The following is a 20,066-nucleotide window of genomic DNA, read 5'->3' as shown; positions in this document are numbered from 1 at the left end:
GCTAAGTAGTAAGGCCTGTCCCTCTGACTTCTAATACTTTACTCTCTATTCCAATTGGTCTCTGGAACTGGCAGTCTGCTGTAAACAAAGCAGACTTTATTCCTTCTATTGCTACTCACTCCGGTCTCAAACTCATGGCCCTAACTGAGACTTGGATCAAACCTCAGGACACTGCCACTCCTGCAGCACTCTCCGCTAACTTCACTTTTTCCCACAGCCCTCGCACACTTGGGAGGGGTGGAGGTACGGGTCTCCTTATCTCAAATGAATGGAAATTTGATCTTCTACCATCTCTTACAGGCAGCAGTTCATTTGAATCTCATGCAGTTACTATTACACACCCTGCTAAAATCCACGTTGCAGTTGTGTATCGTCCCCCAGGTCAACTGGGTAACTTCTTGGAGGAGCTGGATGTATTGCTGTCAAACTTTCCTGAGGATGGTACTCCTCTGGTACTGCTCGGCGACTTCAACATCCACCTAGAAAAACCCCAGGCTGCTGACTTCAACACTCTTCTCACTTCATTTGACCTCAAGCGAGTGTCTACTATGGCTACTCATAAATCAGGTAACCAACTGGACCTCATCTACACACGCTACTGCTCCACTGACAACACGTTAGTTACTCCACTGCACACCTCAGACCACTTCCTCATCACTTCTAACCTCACACTAACTCCGGACACAGCACATACTCCCCCCCCCCACAGGTCACCTTTCGCCGTAACCTACGCTCGCTCTCTCCCTCTTGCCTTTCCTCAATGGTTACATCTGCACTTCAGCGCTAGTTGTTGTCTTGTAGGCAAACATCAGTACCTTGAATTTGATGCGAGCGGCTATTGGTAGCCAGTGCAACCTGATGAAGAGAGGGGTAACGTGAGCTTTCTTTGGTTCATTAAAGACCACTCTGGCTGCTGCATTCTGGATCAGTTGCAGAGGCTTGATAGTACTTGCGGGAATGCCTGCCAAGAGAGCATTACAGTAGTCCAGTCTGGAGAGAACAAGAGCTTGGACGAGGAGTTGTGCGGCTTGCTCGGACAGGAAGGGTCGAATCTTCCTAATGTTGTATAAGGCGAATATGCAGGAACGGGCCGTTGTAGCAATATAGTCTGTGAAGCTTAACTGAGGACCTATCTGAGAGGTAAGACTCAAACCACGGGAGCGCGGTTCCTGAGATGCCCATCTTTCTGAGAGTGGACAGGAGGATCTGATGGTTAACTGTGTCAAAAGCCGCAGACAGGTCCAATAAGATGAGTACAGAGGATTTGGAAGCCGCTCTTGCAAGTCTCAGGGCCTCTGTAACGAGAGTAGGGCAGTCTCAGTAGAAGCCCGATTGGTTGTTGTCCAGAAGATTGTTCTGCGCAAGAAACAAAGAGAGTTGGTTGAACACAACTCGCTCAAGAGTCTTTGCAATGAATGGAAGAAGGGATACCGGTCTGTAGTGTTCTAAAAGTGCTGGATTTAGAGAGGGTTTGTTAAGCAGTGGGCATACCCGAGCCTGCTTAAATGCTGTTGGAAATGTACCAGTGTGAAGAGAGGTGTTGATAATGTGAGTAAGCGCAGGTATGACTGAAGAAGAAATGGCCTGAAGGAGGTGAGTGGGGATAGGATCTAGTGGACAAGTAGTGGGATGATTGGAAAGGATGAGTTTTGAAACTTCCGTCTCCGAGAGAGGAGAGAAGGAGGTGAGGGAGTGTGTATTAGTCGGTATGAAGTTATCAGTTTGTGGTGTGAGGAATTGGTCACTGATGGTTTTTGTTTTATTTGTGAAGAAAATTGCAAAGTCATCGGCTGTAAGAGTTGATGAAGGAGGAGGGGGAGGAGGACAGAGAAGAGAAGAGAAAGTTTTGAAAAGTGTGCGAGAGTCTGAACAGTTGTTGATTTTGTTGTGGTAGTATGTTGTTTTAGCAATGGAGATGTTTGCAGAGAAGGAAGAGAGGAGTGACTGATACACACTAAGGTCAGCAGAGTTTTTTGATTTGTGCCACTTCCTCTCTGCAGCCCTTAGTTTAGCTCGATGTTCACAGAGAACAGGGGGGTAGAGCGGGGTAGAGCGTGCTGGGTAGAGCGGGGTAGAGCGTGCTGGTCTGGATGAAAGGGGGCAAAAGTTGTCCAAGCAAGATGTTAGAGTGGAGCACAGAGTGTCAGTAGCACTGTTTGTGTCCAGTGCTGAAAACTGGGAGGGTGAAGGAAGTATTGACCCGAATATAAGACGACCCTGATTATAAGATGACCCCCCTTTTTCCAGATGTACCTTTTGGAAAAAGGCTTTTTGAAAACCAACTTGTTTTTCTCTCTCTCTCTCTCTCTCTCTCTCTCTGTAAAACACATTTTTTCTTAAATTATTTTCATATTGCATATTTCTCCTATTTTTGTTTTGAAAGTATGGTATATACTGGTAAAATGTACCAAAAATGACATTGAAAAATGTCAGTAGTAGGGTGAGCAGATGGAGAAGCAGAGGTGACAAAACAAGAGGTGGCAGAAGCACAGGTCACAGGGGCAAGAGGAGCAGAGGAATTATATAACATTTAGGCTATCCATATCATAGTTGCCTACCAAAATTTTATTATCAGTAGAAGTGAAATCTTGTTGTAGTCTTCAAATCTGGGCACTGTCTTATGTTTTAAAATCACTTACAGAGGAAGTTTGTTCCCATCAGGCTAGCATGATAATCATGAATCGTGCTGCAGTAAGATTTTCTTTACAACACACATTACATATTTCATGGCACACTCGTTTTATGCATTTTTGGCGCCACCTATTGTTGTGGGTGTATTACTGACATGTCAAAGTCTGAATATAAGGGTCATTCCACCGAATGGGTGACATTTGCTTCCAAAACTCTTAAAATAATAATAATAATAATAATTTTCTATATTTTTTAAAGACTGAATCTAGTAGTACACATATTTAACTATACAAAATCTGTATTGGTCAATCTCAGGTAACTTTATTTAATTTTTTACACAATTTTTAAGTGGAAGATGCATGCATTTTTCTCAGTCCTGTTACCAAAATTCTATTGTCTTTTAAAAAGCATGTTTAAAATATGTCAACAAATTCCTTAATTTCCCCCTCAGGCAGGTGTTTATTCTAATGAAATTGTTGGTTTCATGGTCAAAAAACATTATTTTATCATAAAAAGTCACTGTTTATCTACACAAGGTGTATTTTTCTAAAGTACACAAACCCTTTTTTTCATTATAAAGGCGACTCAAACCTCAAGCTTATCAATTTTCTATGATGCAATTTATTAAACAATAGGATCAATTATGAACCAAACTTAATTTAAAAAATAGTGGTTTAACTTTATTTTTAAAGAAAAAACTATTTAGTAACAGGAATGAAACTGGTAACAGGAAGGAGTATCCATTATATTAGTATACAGGTTTGACTACACATGTGAGGTGTTAATGATACAGTGAAAGTGTTGAACATCAACTAGTGAGCTGACCTCGCTGCTAAAAAAGGCAAAATCATGTTTCTATTTAAATGTAGTGGTCTGTTGAGGTTTTTGTTGGGGTTATGTTTAGGGGTAGAGGACAGGTTATAAGATAAGATATAAATAACTAAAAAATAATCAATATTAAATTAAAATTAATATTAAAAATAATAAACTTAATTAATATCTTTTCAGTTTTTCTGTGGATATTGTTTTCTTATCACAGCTCACACTCAAACGCCATTCCATATATGAGTCTAATACATAATTGTCACAGGACAGAAATCATACATTTTCTGTCATAATTTCAGGAAAGTAATATAAAACAACAATGTAGGAACAACCATAGGTTTTTATCTGGGCAAAAGCATTGTCTCAGTTTGGATAGAAGGCCAAAACGTTGAGAAAAATATGCATTTTCAAATGTAGATCTAGATTAATATGGATGTAGCCTAATATTTACATTGATAAATCTGATGACACCACTCACTCCTGTTACTTTTACTCAGTTACTATATATAAGTATAGGATATGAGTAACAGGACTGAAAGTAACAGGATTGAGATTTTAGGATAAAATTAGCAAATACATAAAATCTAGCCACATTATGACAAAATTCAATTATGAGAATGCTCAGCAAATTATAGTGATTCACAAAGATCTGTATTTTTAAAATAAACAAATAATATCTAAGAAATAATTTAGGTAACAGGACAGTATATTTATAATGACACTCCCAGCCACCGTTACAATATCATCAAATATACAGAAAAGAAAATAAGACCACATGCTTTCGGTCATTTAATTGCCTTCAGAAGATCCAGATGTTGCAATATTATGTTGAAAATGTGTCTTGTGGAATTTTCCCAGTTTTTTAGAGGGGGGAATGTGTTGGGGTAACAGGACTGAGTGAAAACACGACTAAAATGTGTATTTTATCCAACATATTAACAATTTATTTTGAAATAAATGTATTTAAAGCACAGATGGGATATGGAGGTACACAAAAATGCAAAACAGAAAATATTTCTGAAGGATTTTAAACATTATATTTAATGTTAAAATGTAGCATTAGACACTGGGGACATGTACAAATGCTATATTTTCAGTGTTTTAGGTAGTTTTTAATGATTTTTTAAATTATATATTTTAAATTTACAGTTAGATTAATGTGCAGGACACTTTGTTTAATAATAAGTTAATTTTTATTTTTTCGCTAGCTTGCTATGAATGAATGTTATATAATTAGTAGGCTATAACATTGTTATACATTGATATTGTATTCACTTTTAATTACTTATTTATGTGCTACTACTATGTTTGAATATATTATACACAAATGTGAAGTGTGCTAGAATTTGCTGATTTACTAATGCTATCTATATACAGGATTTTTGGTAACACTTTATTTTGATGGTCCCTTTTGAACATTCTGTTGACACTAAGTAATGTTGCAACTACATGTCAGCAAACTCTCATAAGAGTATTAGTAGACTGTCTGCTTCATATCTACTAACTCCTTATTGTGTTGGTCTCCCAACAGATATTCTACTGACTATAAGTAACTTTGCAAGAACGTGTTAACTTAATCTAACACTAACCCTACCAGTCAACTAATACACTACTAACACTCTAATGAGAGTCAGTAGAAATGTAGGTGCAGCATTACTTATAGTCAATAGAATGTGTTAAAGGGACCATCAAAATAAAGTGAAACCGGATTTTTATAGTAGTGAATTAAAACTACCCATGTTGATATGGTTATACCATGTACTGAATAGATACAAATTTAAATGTAATAGTTACAATTTTATTTACTCTAGTAATGGAAGATGGCTTCCCAACACAGAAAGCACAGGGCTATGGGCGGCGAGGCGAAAGTTTGCTGCTGTAGGGGTCTGGCCTTCTGATGACATGACATGTACCTGAAGGTAAATTTAGATAAAGTGATGTGTGTACAATTATACAACATAAAGCTATGTCATATTGAAAGGGGTCACATTTTTATGATTCAATATGATGATTATACAGCTGGGCAGACAGCAACTCCTGGACAACTCACACCCCGCAAGCCAGCTTTGACTATGGCATCAGTACGTAACGAGGATTTACTGATACTGATATTTACATTTTTAACGTATTCAAATATATGCATTTTAATTTACAAGGCTCCTCTTAAGATGACTTTTTAAAATACTTTTTTTCGGTTTATAAAGCCACGGTTCGGTGGGTCTCAGGGTGCCGCTTTAACGCCAAACTTAAATGTGGGCATGTAAAGGATGGGTTGATGTGTTTTTCTTTTTCATGTGTGCTCAACAGATGAACTGTGGGAATGGAATTTAAGGGGAAGACTTTCAAGGTTGTAATTGGTACTAAATAACACCACTGTCTCTTGGGAAGATGCAGAGAGTCTATTGCATTGACCTTCAAGATAAGGTTGGTACTGTTGGTGCTTGAGAAGTACTAGGTGCAGAATTCTGACGCTACATTGATGGCGAAACCTCAGAGATATTGCCAAATAATAACTCATCTCTTTCTGTAATTAAGACGAAGTGCACCCAATTGAGATGGGGAGCGAGCCTGGCCAGTGTGCTTTCTCTCTCACCTGGAGGCTTGTTCTTAAACCGCACCTAAATGATAAAGTATAAAAAAGGGGGTTTCTTTCAGAAACAGTGGAAGCTCAGTTGTGGGATAAGCGCGCATCGCCTGGCGTTCTCAGACGAGTGTTGGTCTTCTACTGTGACTGAAATGGGCTCCCTGGTCTTTTGAGAGTGAAGATGATGGCACGGCTCTGAGGCTGTATATTGTTCTATTACTCAGCTTGGGGTTTAGTTTTAGTGTATGCTCGAATTTGTGTATTATCTTTTATCCATTTACTCATGATCATTCTTATATTATGCACTGGTTTATGATTCTTCTTCTTTGATGTGTTTATATTTGATTATCATTATCCTTTTATGCATTTACCTTTATCAGTATTATTGATATCAGCTGTGTAACAACAATAAACAGTTGTATTGATTAGTATGGTGTATGGGCCTTTTATTGGCACCTCCTCTTGCTGATTAGCACCACACTTGTCTCACATCAGTTATGAAAACAGAAACCATACTAAAACACTGCAGGAAGCCTGCAAACAAGGTAATGTAAAGAGAATGACAGTTTGATTTTTACAGTCATATAATCGTGTATTGTGCACTCTTATTCTTGTTATGCCTGGGTATTCTTTTTAGGCTGCTGTTATTTTCATTTCATAAAGATATGTTGAAATTATGTTGTCATTACAGTAATTCCTAATAAGGACAGATTAATATTATATATTATATTGTAAACTGTGGTCATATTCTCTCAGCCCATCAGTTGCACTTCTGATTCTTCTGCCATGTCCAGCACTGTCACAAGTGCCATGACGAGGAGGACACCATCGCCTGCTCGCAGTCCAAGGATCTACATTCAGACCGTCTGTTCCTCCCTCTCCTGTGTCCACAACCACCTCCTCGACACCATCGGTAGCTGCTGGAGCTGTGAGAAACTCTTCAATTAAGTGGTTTTCTTCACAATGATACTTAACTTCAAATAAGTGTGTGACTTGCAATCATGTATATGTATTTGCCTTCTGTTATTCATAAAGGACGTGTCAGCTGCCGCCTCCTCCTCTGGTACCTCCTCTGCTCCTCTTGCCCCTGTGACCTGTGCATCTGCCACCTCTTGTTTTGTCACCTCTGCTTCTCCATCTGCTCACCCTACTACTGACATGGAGATTGCTCCTGGTTCAGAGCCCGGCTGGCTGCCTGCAAAGTTGATGGGGACCATACCACCTCAGGATCAGAAGTGGATTTCATCGGGTCTGTGGTAGAACAAGCGGCTGCGCACTGACCTGAAGCTGTGGTATGATCCACCGGAGCCAGCACTCATTTATCATCAGACCCCGCTCCAGAGCGTCTCTTGTGGATGCCGTACCACCTTTGGCGGGTCAGGCTGTGTGTGGAAAACAGCTCACAGGTTATGGAGCCCACAAGAGAGCCCGCCATGTTTTGGATGAGGATAGGTACTACCTGATGATCACGAAGACTCTCTGGTGCAGTTCAGCTAGTTGTAAAACGAGTTACGTTTCCAGCAGCAAGACCATCTTGGACCAGCTGGATCTGGCACACAGAATGGAGCTCCGACTGATCCTGACACGAAGGTGAGTATACTGAAATTATTTAGCCTGTGTCACAGATGTTTGTCATTCAAACACACTATAAATTAGCATTTTTTTTGGTCTCTTTTTCACTTTGTTTCTTAATACAGATATGCCTGTGACATACGGGTGATTCGTTTTCTGAGGGAGAGGACCTTGGGTAATAGCCCCAGATGCTTGGTCAGGCAGCTGAGGGAAAATCACAGCGAGGAGTAGCTTAAGCGTGTTTGTCGCTACCTCGGCGCATGCTCGGACGTCGCTGTCCAGCCAAGCCTGCACCCTGTCTGTCACGGTTCTTAAATCCCATGCCTTCTCCTTGTCTCGTGCTCGTTGTTTATGTGTGTGTGTGTGGGCGTGACGACTCATCGGCGCTGATCACGCTCCAGCTGATTTAATCACCATCACCAGCTGCAGCTCATCACACCACCTTTAAATACTCACCCATTTCTCATCTCCTTTGTCAGATCGTTGTTTGTGAGTCTCCGGTTGTGTTGCCGTCTTCATTTCCAGCCTGGTGTCTTCGTCGTTCCTGTTTCGTGTTTCCTGTGGATTATCACTCTGGATTCGTCACCTACCATCAGCACTTCTCTTCACGACACTCATCTGACCATCGACGTCCCTGCATCACTATCCTGTTTTCTTTCTGAACTGTTTCTATCGTTACTATCCAATTCAATAAACGGAGAGTTACTTGCAACTTGTTTCCGCGTTTTCAGTCATGACAGAACGATCTGACCAACAGATGGAAGCAGCGAGTAGCTCTACCGGATCGCTGGAAGGATTCGTGAACAGCAGCCTACTTCGTATGGATTCCCAGGAGAAGAATCTCAACGATACAGCTCGCGCTGTTCAGGCTCTAGTGGTGCAGGTGTCCGAGCTCACCCAACAGCTCCAACATCTGCGAGGTTCCACTGCGCCCCCCGCACCGCCGGTTCCCCTACCACCACCAGAGAACCCCTATCAGGCGGAGCCCCGCCTACCAGTTCCAGAATCATATGCAGGTGAACCCAACTACTGTCGAGCATTCCTAACACGATGTTCCATGCATTTTTCTCTCCAACCCAGAACATTTAATAATGAGCGGGCCAGGGTCGCCTTTGTGTTAACACTACTGACTGGGAAAGCAGCACTCTGGGGAACGGCGGTGTGGGAGAATCAAGATCCGTGCTGTTCCTCGTTCCAGGATCTCTCCGCAGAGATGAGACGGGTGTTCGATCGGGCCCTTGCTGGTAGAGAGGCAGCAAGGATGTTGGCCGATTTACAACAGAGAGAGAGGTCCGTATCGGATTTTTCGATCGAGTTTCGGACCCTAGCGGCGGAGAGTCAATGGAACGAGGAAGCGCAGTGGGACATGTTCCTGCATGGGCTGGCTGACCGCGTCCAAAAGGAGATCTATGCCATGGACCTTCCCACATCTCTCAACGACCTGATCGCTCTGGCATTAAGAGTGGACGCACGGTTGTCACGAATGGATCGCCGCTCACAGCCCAGTCGTCCCACCGGAGGGACCGAGGGCCAACGGTTTGGAGGCGGGGACGCGGTCAGCCCTGTCTACGATCACGAGCCTATGCAGGTGGGGCGAGCTCGGCTTTCCCGGGAGGAGAAGGAGAGGCGGAGGTCCCAGGGCCTCTGCATGTACTGTGGAGGAGCGGGTCATTTTGCCTACAACTGTCCGTTAAAAGGGGTCAGCCCGATAGTAAGTATGAGGCTACTGTCGGGTGGGATCTCCGCCGAGAAGACCTCATCCACATCTACTCTCCTTCCGGTAAGACTGAGATGGTCAACTCACCTTCACGACTGTCAAGCACTTCTGGATTCTGGGGCAGAAGGTAATTTTATGGATTACACATTTGCACGCAAACTCCAAGTTCCCCTCAGTCCCCTCACACACAAGATCGCAGTACACGCTCTCAACGGCCAAGAACTCCCCACCATCTCATTCATCACAGAGGACATCACCCTCATCACATCAGGCAATCACACCGAGACTATTTCCTTTTACATACTGGACACCCCCCTTGCACCCATCGTCCTTGATCACCCCTGGCTCACCCGTCACAACCCTAAAGTGGACTGGCAATTAAAATCTGTGTCGGCATGGAGCAGTCATTGTCATAAGTCTTGTCTAGTGTCTGCCTGTCCGTCTGTTTCTGTCCCTGTGTTTCAGGAGGAGGCAGTGGATTTATCTAACGTGCCCACAGTACCTGGACCTGAAGGAGGTGTTCAGTAAGTCTCGGCTGCTTCTCTTCCCCCGCATCGTCCCTATGACTGTGCCATAGAGTTACTGCCAGGTACATCTCCGCCTAAAGGCAAGTTATATTCACTCTCTGCTCCAGAGAGGGAGGCTATGGAGAAATATATTTCTGATTCTCTAGCAACAGGGTTCATCCGTCCTTCCTCTTCTCCAGCGGGGGTGGGGTTCTTTTTTGTGGGGAAGAAGGACGGGTCTCTGCGACCTTGTATTGACTACCGGGGGTTGAACAACATCACGGTAAAGAATACTTATCCTTTGCCGTTGATGTCTTCAGCCTTCGAGAGGTTGCAGGGAGCCTCTGTCTTCACAAAGTTGGATTTACGTAATGCTTATCATTTGGTTCGCATCAGGGAGGGGGATGAATGGAAGACCGCCTTTAACACTCCCAGGGGGCATTTTGAATACTTGGTTATGCCTTTCGGGCTATCCAACTCTCCAGTGGTCTTCCAAGCACTTGTCAACGACGTGCTGCGAGACATGGTCGATCAGTTCATATATGTCTACCTGGATGACATATTGATTTTTCTCGTCTCTCCAGGAACACGTGCAGCATGTCCGACAAGTGCTCCAGAGGTTGCTAGAGAATGGGCTTTTTGTCAAGGCGGAGAAATGCGATTTTCATGCACAGTCTGTTCCTTTTTTAGGTTACATCGTGTCGACTGAGGGAGTACGCATGGATCCTGAGAAGATTAAGGCTGTGGTGGAATGGCCAAGCCCAGATTCCCGTAAGGCCCTACAGAGGTTTCTGGGATTCGCCAATTTCTACCGGCGTTTCATTCGCAATTTCAGCCAACTAGCCGCGCCTCTGACCGCCTTGACCTCCCCCAGAACGACGTTCAGGTGGTCAGACGCAGCCGAGGCTGCGTTTACCAAACTGAAAGGCTGCTTTGTTTCAGCCCCCATCCTTATTACCCCTGATCCTTCACGTCAGTTCGTGGTGGAGGTCGATGCGTCAGAGGTGGGGGTAGGTGCAGTGCTATCCCAGCGCTCTCCCTCAGACGACAAGGTGCACCCTTGCGCGTTTTTGTCTCATCGTCTGTCCCCAGCCGAACGCAATTATGACATTGGTAACAGAGAGTTGTTGGCAGTCAAGTTAGCATTGGAGGAATGGCGCCACTGGTTAGAAGGGTCGGGAGTACCTTTTATCGTCTGGACCGATCATAAGAACTTGGAATACATTAGAACGGCTAAAAGATTAAACTCCAGGCAGGCTCGGTGGTCTCTTTTTTTCGGTCGTTTTGATTTTACTCTCTCGTACCGCCCGGGTTCCAAGAACATCAAACCCGATTCTTTATCACGTATTTTTGACCGTTCCGAACGCCCGTCTACTCCCGAGTGCGTTTTACCTGAGACCATATTTGTCTCTACACTCACATGGGAGGTCGAATCAAAGGTCAAAGCGGCCTTAGAACGCCTCCTGCACGTTGCCCACCGAACCGTTTATTTGTGCCTGAGGAGTTACGGTCCAGCGTTATTCAGTGGGGACATTGTTCCAATGTGGCTTGTCATCCAGGAGTCAGTCGTACTAATTTTTTAGTCAAGCAACGATTCTGGTGGCCTCTAATTGCTCGTGACGTTCACAATTTTGTCTTGGCTTGCTCAGTCTGTGCCACTGGTAAGTCTTCCAATCGACCCCCAGATGGGTTACTTCAACCGCTGCCGGTGCCTTCGAGACCCTGGTCCCATATCGCTCTAGATTTTGTCACCGCCCTCCCACCCTCCCAGGGTCACACGGTAGTTTTGACCGTGGTGGACCGGTTCTAGAAGGCAACCCATTTCATTCCCTTGCCCAAATTACCCTCAGCCAAGGAGACAGCGTTGATTGTCGTTGACCACGTCTTTCGGTTACATGGCCTCCCAATGGACGTGGTTTCCGACAGAGGACCCCAATTTGTGTCCAAATTTTGGCGAGAATTTTGTAAGTTACTGGGGGCGACTGTCAGTCTGTCCTCAGGGTTCCACCCCCAGAGCAATGGTCAAACTGAGCGAGCCAACCAAGATTTAGAAAGAACGCTGCGATGTATGGTATCCAAGAATCCTTCCTCGTGGAGTCAACAACTTTCTATGGTGGAGTACGCCCACAATACGTTACCAGTGTCATCCACGGGCCTATCTCCGTTTGAGTGTAGCGAGGTTACCAGCCACCAATTTTTCCTAGTCTGGAATCCGAGGTCGCGGTCCCCTCCGCCCACGCCGTCCAGAGGTGTCACCGCACTTGGACTAGAGCCCGTGAGACTCTACTCCAAATGGGGTCACGCACCAAGGCCAAAGCCAACCACCACCGGTCTAGGCCTCCCGTATCGTCGCTGGTCAAAAGTGTGGCTTTCTACCAAGAACATTCCTCTCCGCTCCGTGTCTAATAAACTTGCACCCAAATTCATTGGCCCGTTCACTGTCACCAAGATCATTAGTCCGGTGGCAGTCCGCCTCAACCTCCCTCCAGTGTACAGGAGAATTCATCCCGTCTTTCATGTATCTAAAATAAAGCCCGTTTTTCATTCACGTATTAATCCGCCGGCCCCAGTTCCCCCTCCGCCGCGACTCGTAGATGGGGAACCTACTTATTTGGTCAATCGTATTCTGGACTCAAGACAGAGGGGACGCGGATTTCAGTACTTGGTGGACTGGGAAGGTTACGGTCCGGAGGAGAGAAGTTGGGTACCGGCTAGAGACATACTGGACCACACCCTTATTGATGATTACAATCGACAGGTAAGGGAGCCTGGGAACGCCAGGAGGCGTTCCTAGGGGGAGGGGTACTGTCACGGTTCTTAAATCCCATGCCTTCTCCTTGTCTCGTGCTCGTTGTTTATGTGTGTGTGAGTGGGCGTGACGACTCATCGGCGCTGATCACGCTCCAGCTGATTTAATCACCATCACCAGCTGCAGCTCATCACACCACCTTTAAATACTCACCCATTTCTCATCTCCCAGTTCCAGGACCCTCCTGAGCCAGTGGCCGTTCCTTCCCACCGGTGGATGCTGGCTGTTTATGGCCAAGACATCTTAAGCAGAATGGATCAAATAAAAGCCAGCTTTGGCAATATATTAAAAATGGATTCCACAAAAAAGGTAAATATTTTTTAACTCTTACCACTGTAAAATCCTACCTCACAAACAAAAGTCTAAAATACAACATTAGCAGAAAAGACATGAAAAATGAAATTAATGCTTTGTATATATATATATATATATATATATATATATATAAAATAACATTATTTCAGTGTTTTACATATTTATTTGGGCATTAGGCACTCACTGTCTGTTCTGTGTGATCACAGATCACCAAGAAGCTGTCAGTCTTTGCCAAGGGCTCACATCTGTGAGCAATGAGCTGGGCCAAATCCTCGTCAGTGTCCTGACTGCTCAGGAGGGTCCTGCTCGTGACACCACGGCTGCTGATCTCATCTGCAGGTACAGCAATGCTGGTGTGGCTCCTCCTCAGCTCCTCTATGTTGACTGTGAATGTTGTCGGGACGGCACAGGACAGACAAAACTTAAAGATTTGGTGGGTGGCCAGACCTGGTTGTAAAGCTTGACATATACCACTTCATGCAGCAACTGGCATCTGGGTGTACAAATGATGCGCATCCTCTTTACCCCATCTTTATGTCCAGACTGTCAAGCTGCATTTTTGAGTGGGACAGTGGAGATGTTGCCTTGCTGTGTCAAGCTAAGAGGGAACAATTGAAACGAGAAGGTGTACCTGGGATCACTGAAAAGCTAGTGGACCAGCAGATAAGCAAGGAGGAACTGGCATTGCACTGCAGGAGGCGGACAAGAGAGGAGAGGCAGACGATCATAATGATTGAACAGCTTCTTAATGAGCTCATGGGGGTAAAGGGCAGAGACTATCTTGGTGTCCCTCTCTTGGACCACGAGAGAATGCAGCACATATGGCAAACCCAGAAGAAGCATGTGAAGTGATTCAGGATGAAGCAGGTGTCCTCCTGTACACTGTGACTGGCACCACTACCAGAGGAGGCACTGTCCTGCCAAACTACATACGTGCAAGAGGGTCCACATCACTTGAATCTGAACAGGTTCATTCCAGGTCAGTATGAATCACTTTTTATTTATCAGCAAGATTACATATTTGCAGTTAAACATTTTATTATTATTAGTAGTAGTAGTATTGTTATAGTTATTGTTATTAATATTATTATTATTATTATTATCCTCTAAACGCTGACACAGTCTGTCCAAACACAACAAGTTAACCTAACAATATTGCTCATAATTGTACTATCTTAAGGAACCAGTGCCAACAGCCTGAATTTCCAGCTGTACCTCCTGGAGGGCCTTTACAGATGGAACCAGGACCGTGAAGCTGCATCTCTGGCCGTCAGGGATCCATCGCTGCTCAGCTACTACAGTGTCAAGGTGCTTGGAAGGAAGCTTGTCCCCTCTTTTCAGCCACCTTCTGTTTACACTGGTTAGTTTAAGCTGTCCATCAGGAGGCTATTTTCTATATCCATAAAACAGAATGATCTTTTTATGAATTTTCTGAAAAGTAAATTGTCCTCTCTTCTATGTTCTTGTCTGTTCCAGGGGAGCTAATAGGTGTAGATTACCTATACCGCCAGACAGGGAGGGCCTTGCAGGATGTCCAGCCTGACTCAGAGGAGACGGAGAAGATGCTGGAAGAGGAAGATTTGGAAGATGAGGGCTTTGAAGATTCTGGTTTGGACCCAGCTGTTGGGCTACTGGACCCGTTCCCTGGTCCATCACCTGCCACCACCAGCTCAGCCGTCATTCCAGCTCCCACCCCTCTCCAGACCCCTGCTGGACCTTCACTACAGCTGCACTTGAGCAACAACTGGTAATTATGCTCGTCACGTGTGTTTATCATACTGTGTCAGTGGACTTCTCAGTTGCTCCGGATAATTTAGACTTTTATTGTACTATAATAATTATTATTATTGTGTAATAATAATAATCGTCATCTTCATTGTATAATAATATTTAGAAAATGTATTTGTATATCACTTTTCAAAAACCAATCACAAAAAAAATATGCAACGCAATCATGAAATAAACAGAGGTGAAAGACAATGAACAAAAATCTGAAGAATACATAAATTAATAAAAGCATAATGCAAAAGATAAGCTCTAATTGAAATCCATTTTATAAATATGTTACATTGTCCAGATTGGGCATGCTTGTCCCGGCTCTGCTGCTGCTAGTCCCTCTTCACTGCCATCACCCATCACCCCTGCAGCACCACAACAGCTGCTAGGTCTGTTGTGACATGTAAACAGTTTGAAAGATGTTCTATTTTTCTGCCTGTGATATTGTTTTTATTTTATTTTTATATATTCCTATATTTACCAGGCTGTGGATGATCGCAACATCCCTGAGATGGACGGAGTGGACAGCCTGGCAGAGTATTTGGTGGGACTGAGGAACGAAACTGGACAAACTCTTAACTCCCAGCAGGCCAGTACCATCATAGCTCTGTGGCAGAACCTTCTACCATATGACCAGCAGCGTGTGGCGTACTCTGCACGGCACCAGTCACGTCTGACAACAGGACGCTTCAGGTGCTCTAGAAAGAAACCTGAATTTACGCCAGGTGTGGAGAGCATGACACGTTGCGTGCTAGGATCGACAGGATCCCCTGCCCAGTGGCCAGACTGCTGTCGTCTGGTAGAGTGCATTTTTGTAAAACTCTGTGACATCCATAAAAGTCCAAAAAAACAGGGTAAATATGCACTGACTCTAATTCTCAGAGACTACAGTAAGATCAGACAGCTGATCCTGGGTAATGGTTTGATGTTAATCAAACAACTCTCATTCAGTGGCACAACAAGCGACTGAAGAGGCAGGAATGTAATATTCTGCTGCATGGAGTCAACTAGCCTGCCTCCATTCCTGCTGCTCCAGTACCTCTCCCACCAGTACAGGTACGCCTCACTGCTGGCCCTCAACATCAGTACCACTTGCCTCAAAGTACAACAGGACCAGCAGTGGACAAGAGGAAGTCTGCAGCTCCGGCCCAACACACCCATTCTCTGCAGTCCGTCTGCCCAAGGTTGCCAGCTCAGAGGCAGTTGTTCCCTCAGCAGACATCTCCACCTACCCCTGCCCCTTTGCCTACTGTCTCCAGCCCCAGCCCTGCCAGTGGCCCACTCGTGTATGTGTTTTTGACCCTACAAGTCAATGCATACAAACGGATTGCTCCTGCTGGCCCCCTTTCCTCTCCACCACCTGCCCGGAGGCCTTACAATCGGAAAGTGGACAAAAATAAACGCAGTCAGTGCCAACAGCCCCGCAACAAAGAAAGTGGCCACGGTCAGTATTATGGGTACATATATGGTCCTCGAAATGCTGGTGTTCTACTCGACCAGTGGATGGAGGAGATGCGGAGGAAGAGGGCAGATCTTTGTCTCATACTGTGTAGATGTGTAGTGGAAATACTTCAGTCATGTTCTATTAGTTCAATATTCATCCCATATAACAGGTCTGCATTTAAAAAAATCAACATAACAGAAATAACACACTGTATATTACTGTTTTTGTGTGAGCTTTGCAAGGTGTGTTGATTTTGTTATTTGTATATTTTTTTTCCCAGATGACCAGAATCTTCTACTTTTATTACTTTGTGTATTTTGTTTATTTATTTATTTTATATTTGTATTTTATATATAATTCTTCAATTTTTGTATCTGTGATATGCTTACTATGTGTGAGAAAGAAAGATTTTGTAATATATTTAAACAGCAAGGCCTTTATCTTTATTGTGAGCGACGCCTCGTGGTACCATCACAAAGAGGCTCAAAATCACTCTCCAGAACATTCTCGTTCACCATTCCTGGCTGGTGGAATGATCTTCCCACCCATATTCGGAGTACTGGATCCCTGTCAATCTTCAAGCAACAGCTGAAAACTCATCTCTTTCGACAGCACTTGACTTCAACCTACACATAAAAAAAAAAAAAATCTTTCTCCTTACTTATTCCTTCCCTTGCTAGCTTGTACTTATTTAAACAATGCCTGAGACTTGGTGTTACAAGCACTTCCTTTGTCGGATTGCCTCTTCAAGATGAATCGCTTCATGTGTTCCCCAAATTGTAAGTCGCTTTGGATAAAAGCGTCTGCAAAATGACTAAATGTAAATGTAAAATGTATTTATTGCCAACAGTCACTCAGAGAAAACAATTACAAACTTTCAACTCTAATTCCTTTCATTTTTAAATTAGTTTGCTTGAGAAAAAATACCCAATGTAAAACACATGCACACATACATGCAAACAATACATATGAATATATTAATAACTTTTTATACATTTTAGTCAAAACAAAACATACATGTGTAGGTGTCCGCTAGTGCAACTAATTGATAGAAATATTTCTTGCATTGCCATGTAAATTAAGTTAATTATTAATATTTGACTGTATGACATTCGTAATAAGCCATTGTCCTATTTGTATCAATTAATAAGTGATTAATTAAATGATTGGTAATATTTCCGTTAGAGTTTTTGGTTAGAGATGCGTGCTCCAGACAGGGATCGAACCGGCAACTTTTGATCCACAGCACAGTAGATGAAGTGCTGGCTATCCTTAGGTCACTGGTTCGATTCCGGCTCGAAGGAGTATGGTTTTAAATTTGGCAAACACGTTTCCACATTTTCTTCTGACGTCGTGTTGCCAGATGAAAGAAGCCCATAGGTCAAGATCCAAATCTATCCCGTTACGCAACGGAAGGAACGTTTTTCATATTAGACTTCACATGTGTGACGTCAAGAAGACATCTCCTGACCCCGACGTGATTTGAACACGCAACCTTCTGATCTGGAGTCAGACGCACTACCGTTGCGCCACGAGATCTCTAACATCCGGCAGCTCTGTGATGTGGTCATGGAGGAGTGGAAGGGGACTCCAGTGGTGACCTGTGAAGCTCTGCTGAACTCCAGACCCGAGAGGGTTAAGGCAGTGCTGGAAAATAATGGTGGCCACACAAAATACTGACACTTTGGGCCCAATCTGGACATTTTCACTTAGGGGTGTACTCACCACTGGCCAGCGGTTTAGACATTAATGGCTGTGTGTTGAGTTATTTTGAGGGGACAGCAAATTTACACTGTTATACAAGCTGTACACTCACTACTTTACACTGAAGCAGTGTCATTTCTTCAGAAAAGATATAATAAAATATTTACAAAAATGTGAGGGGTGTACTCACTTCTGTGAGATACTGTATATAGAGAGTGATGAAGTATTTTGCTCCGTCTACACAAAGATCGCTTCACCCCAACCTCTTCCTCGTCGGCTTTCCCCTCGTTTTCCCAGCAGCTTCATCAAGACCAGGCTTGCTCTGCGCTGAGTGATGCGGGCCGAGGAGAGGAGAGGAGTTGAAGCCCAGGATATCATAGTTTTGAATTTTTAAATTAGTTTTTATTTTAATATCGTTTTCAAATTTCCTATAATTTCAGTTTAGTTTTAGTTAGTTTCATTAATGGTTTTGTTAGTTTTAGATTAGTTTTTATTTTGTGAACACATTTCTATTTAGTTTTGATATATTTTATATATATTATATAATTATAGTTTAACAGAGTTAATGAACACTTCCAGTGTAGACCAAACCAAGACGTTTCATTTAATTTAGTTTGCAGTTTACAGTTAACTCTTGTGCAAACCTCTTAATAATGAAAATAAAATAATTCTTTACAATTCAACAAAAACCAAAAATATGCAACGCATACAATTTAGGCTATTAATTCATATTCATGTTCATATTCATTCATATTAAAGATGTAATCTTGTTTAATATGTCAATAGTTTACAAACAACAAGCTAATCAAGGTCTTCAGAGTTACTAGACCGCATCAGGCAGTTGAGTTTGTATCAGGGCTGGAGCTAAATTCTGCAGATCAATGGCCCTCAGTGCTGGATCTGAGGAAACATGGACAGTGTGCACATTGGGACACAGGCTTGTTCTTTGCAATCGTCCATTTTTGTCCATCTGTGTTTTCAATGCATTCATTTGTTGGATTTTCTGCACACTACATGTCCCGTCTCCCTCAGTGAACGTACACAATAAGAAGAAACAATCTAAAATGCTTTGAAACCTCATACTACTCAAAATTAAATGCGATATGGTGATTTAAATGATGTTTGTGCTTTACTTTGACGAGCCCCAGCGCTCATGCGCTTCAGATGAGCAACACAATCAATCCCAGTAAAGCCTCTTTTACACAACACGGCCAGCGGTGAAAACACAGCGCGGCTATCGCTTTCTCTCATTTTGGGTGCGTTTTATTCAGTCAAGTCGGTGCTCGTGTCATGGATTGTTGTAGCAGCTGTCCGGGCGGCTGGTCTCAGACGATCTTGGAGGTGAAGATGCTGGATGTGGAGGTCCTGGGCTGGTGTGGTTACACGTGGTCTGCGGTTGTGAGGCCGGTTGGATGTACTGCCAAATTCTCTGAAACTCCTTTGGAGATGCCAATTGCACGCTCTCTCACACTTGCGACATCTGTGGCATTGTGCTGTGTGATAAAACTGCACATTTTAGAGTGGCCTTTTATTGTGGCCAGCCTAAGGTACACCTGTGCAATAATCATGCTGTCTAATCAGCATCTTGATATGCCACACCTGTGAGGTGGATGGAGTATCTCGGCAAAGAAGTGCTCACTAACACAGATTTAGACAGATTTGTGAACAATATTTGAGAGAAATAGGCCTTTTGTGTACATAGAAAAAGTCTTAGATCTTTGAGTTCAGCTCATGAAAAATGGGGGCAAAAACAAAAGTGTTGCGTTTATAATGTTGTCTGAGGCATAATCACGGTTTTACAGTTATTATGCATTTATTCATTTCACAATATTACTAATGTATAAAATCACATGAACACTCTTTAGATGTGTTATTTATTGCTAGCTTTTGAAACAGAAATAACACAGTAACCAACAATACCGCACAAAATAATAATAAACATTCTTTTAAACATTATTATCTCCCATTGGAATTAAAAAATGTGACCTCTGCTCTGTAAACATCCATGACAGTATTTCTCTTTTGAAAATAGCAAATGGAAATAGATCACAAAAGTCCTGGGTAGAGAATTTGGAAACATGGTGAAAAAAAAAAAAAAATATTTTTTACTTATGAATAATACTACAACAGGAATAGTAAATAACAAAGTTAATGAAGTATTATTAATATACAACTAATATTAT

At 43.1% G+C, this 20,066-nt stretch overlaps 1 non-coding gene across 1 annotated transcript; it reads right to left on the bottom strand.

Moving 5' to 3' along the window:
* Nucleotides 1-17,646: 17,646 nt before the first annotated feature.
* On the bottom strand, nt 17,647-17,718 carry trnaw-cca (transfer RNA tryptophan (anticodon CCA)). The gene has a single exon. It is a non-coding gene; the product is annotated as a tRNA-Trp (tRNA).
* Between the last annotated feature and the right edge of the window lie 2,348 nt (nt 17,719-20,066).

This window comes from Onychostoma macrolepis, chromosome 03 (genome assembly GCF_012432095.1).
Source record: "Onychostoma macrolepis isolate SWU-2019 chromosome 03, ASM1243209v1, whole genome shotgun sequence".
NCBI classification, from domain to species: Eukaryota; Metazoa; Chordata; class Actinopteri; order Cypriniformes; family Cyprinidae; genus Onychostoma; species Onychostoma macrolepis.
Note: the sequence above shows the minus strand (reverse complement) of the source record. Positions and strands in the feature narration are given on the sequence as shown.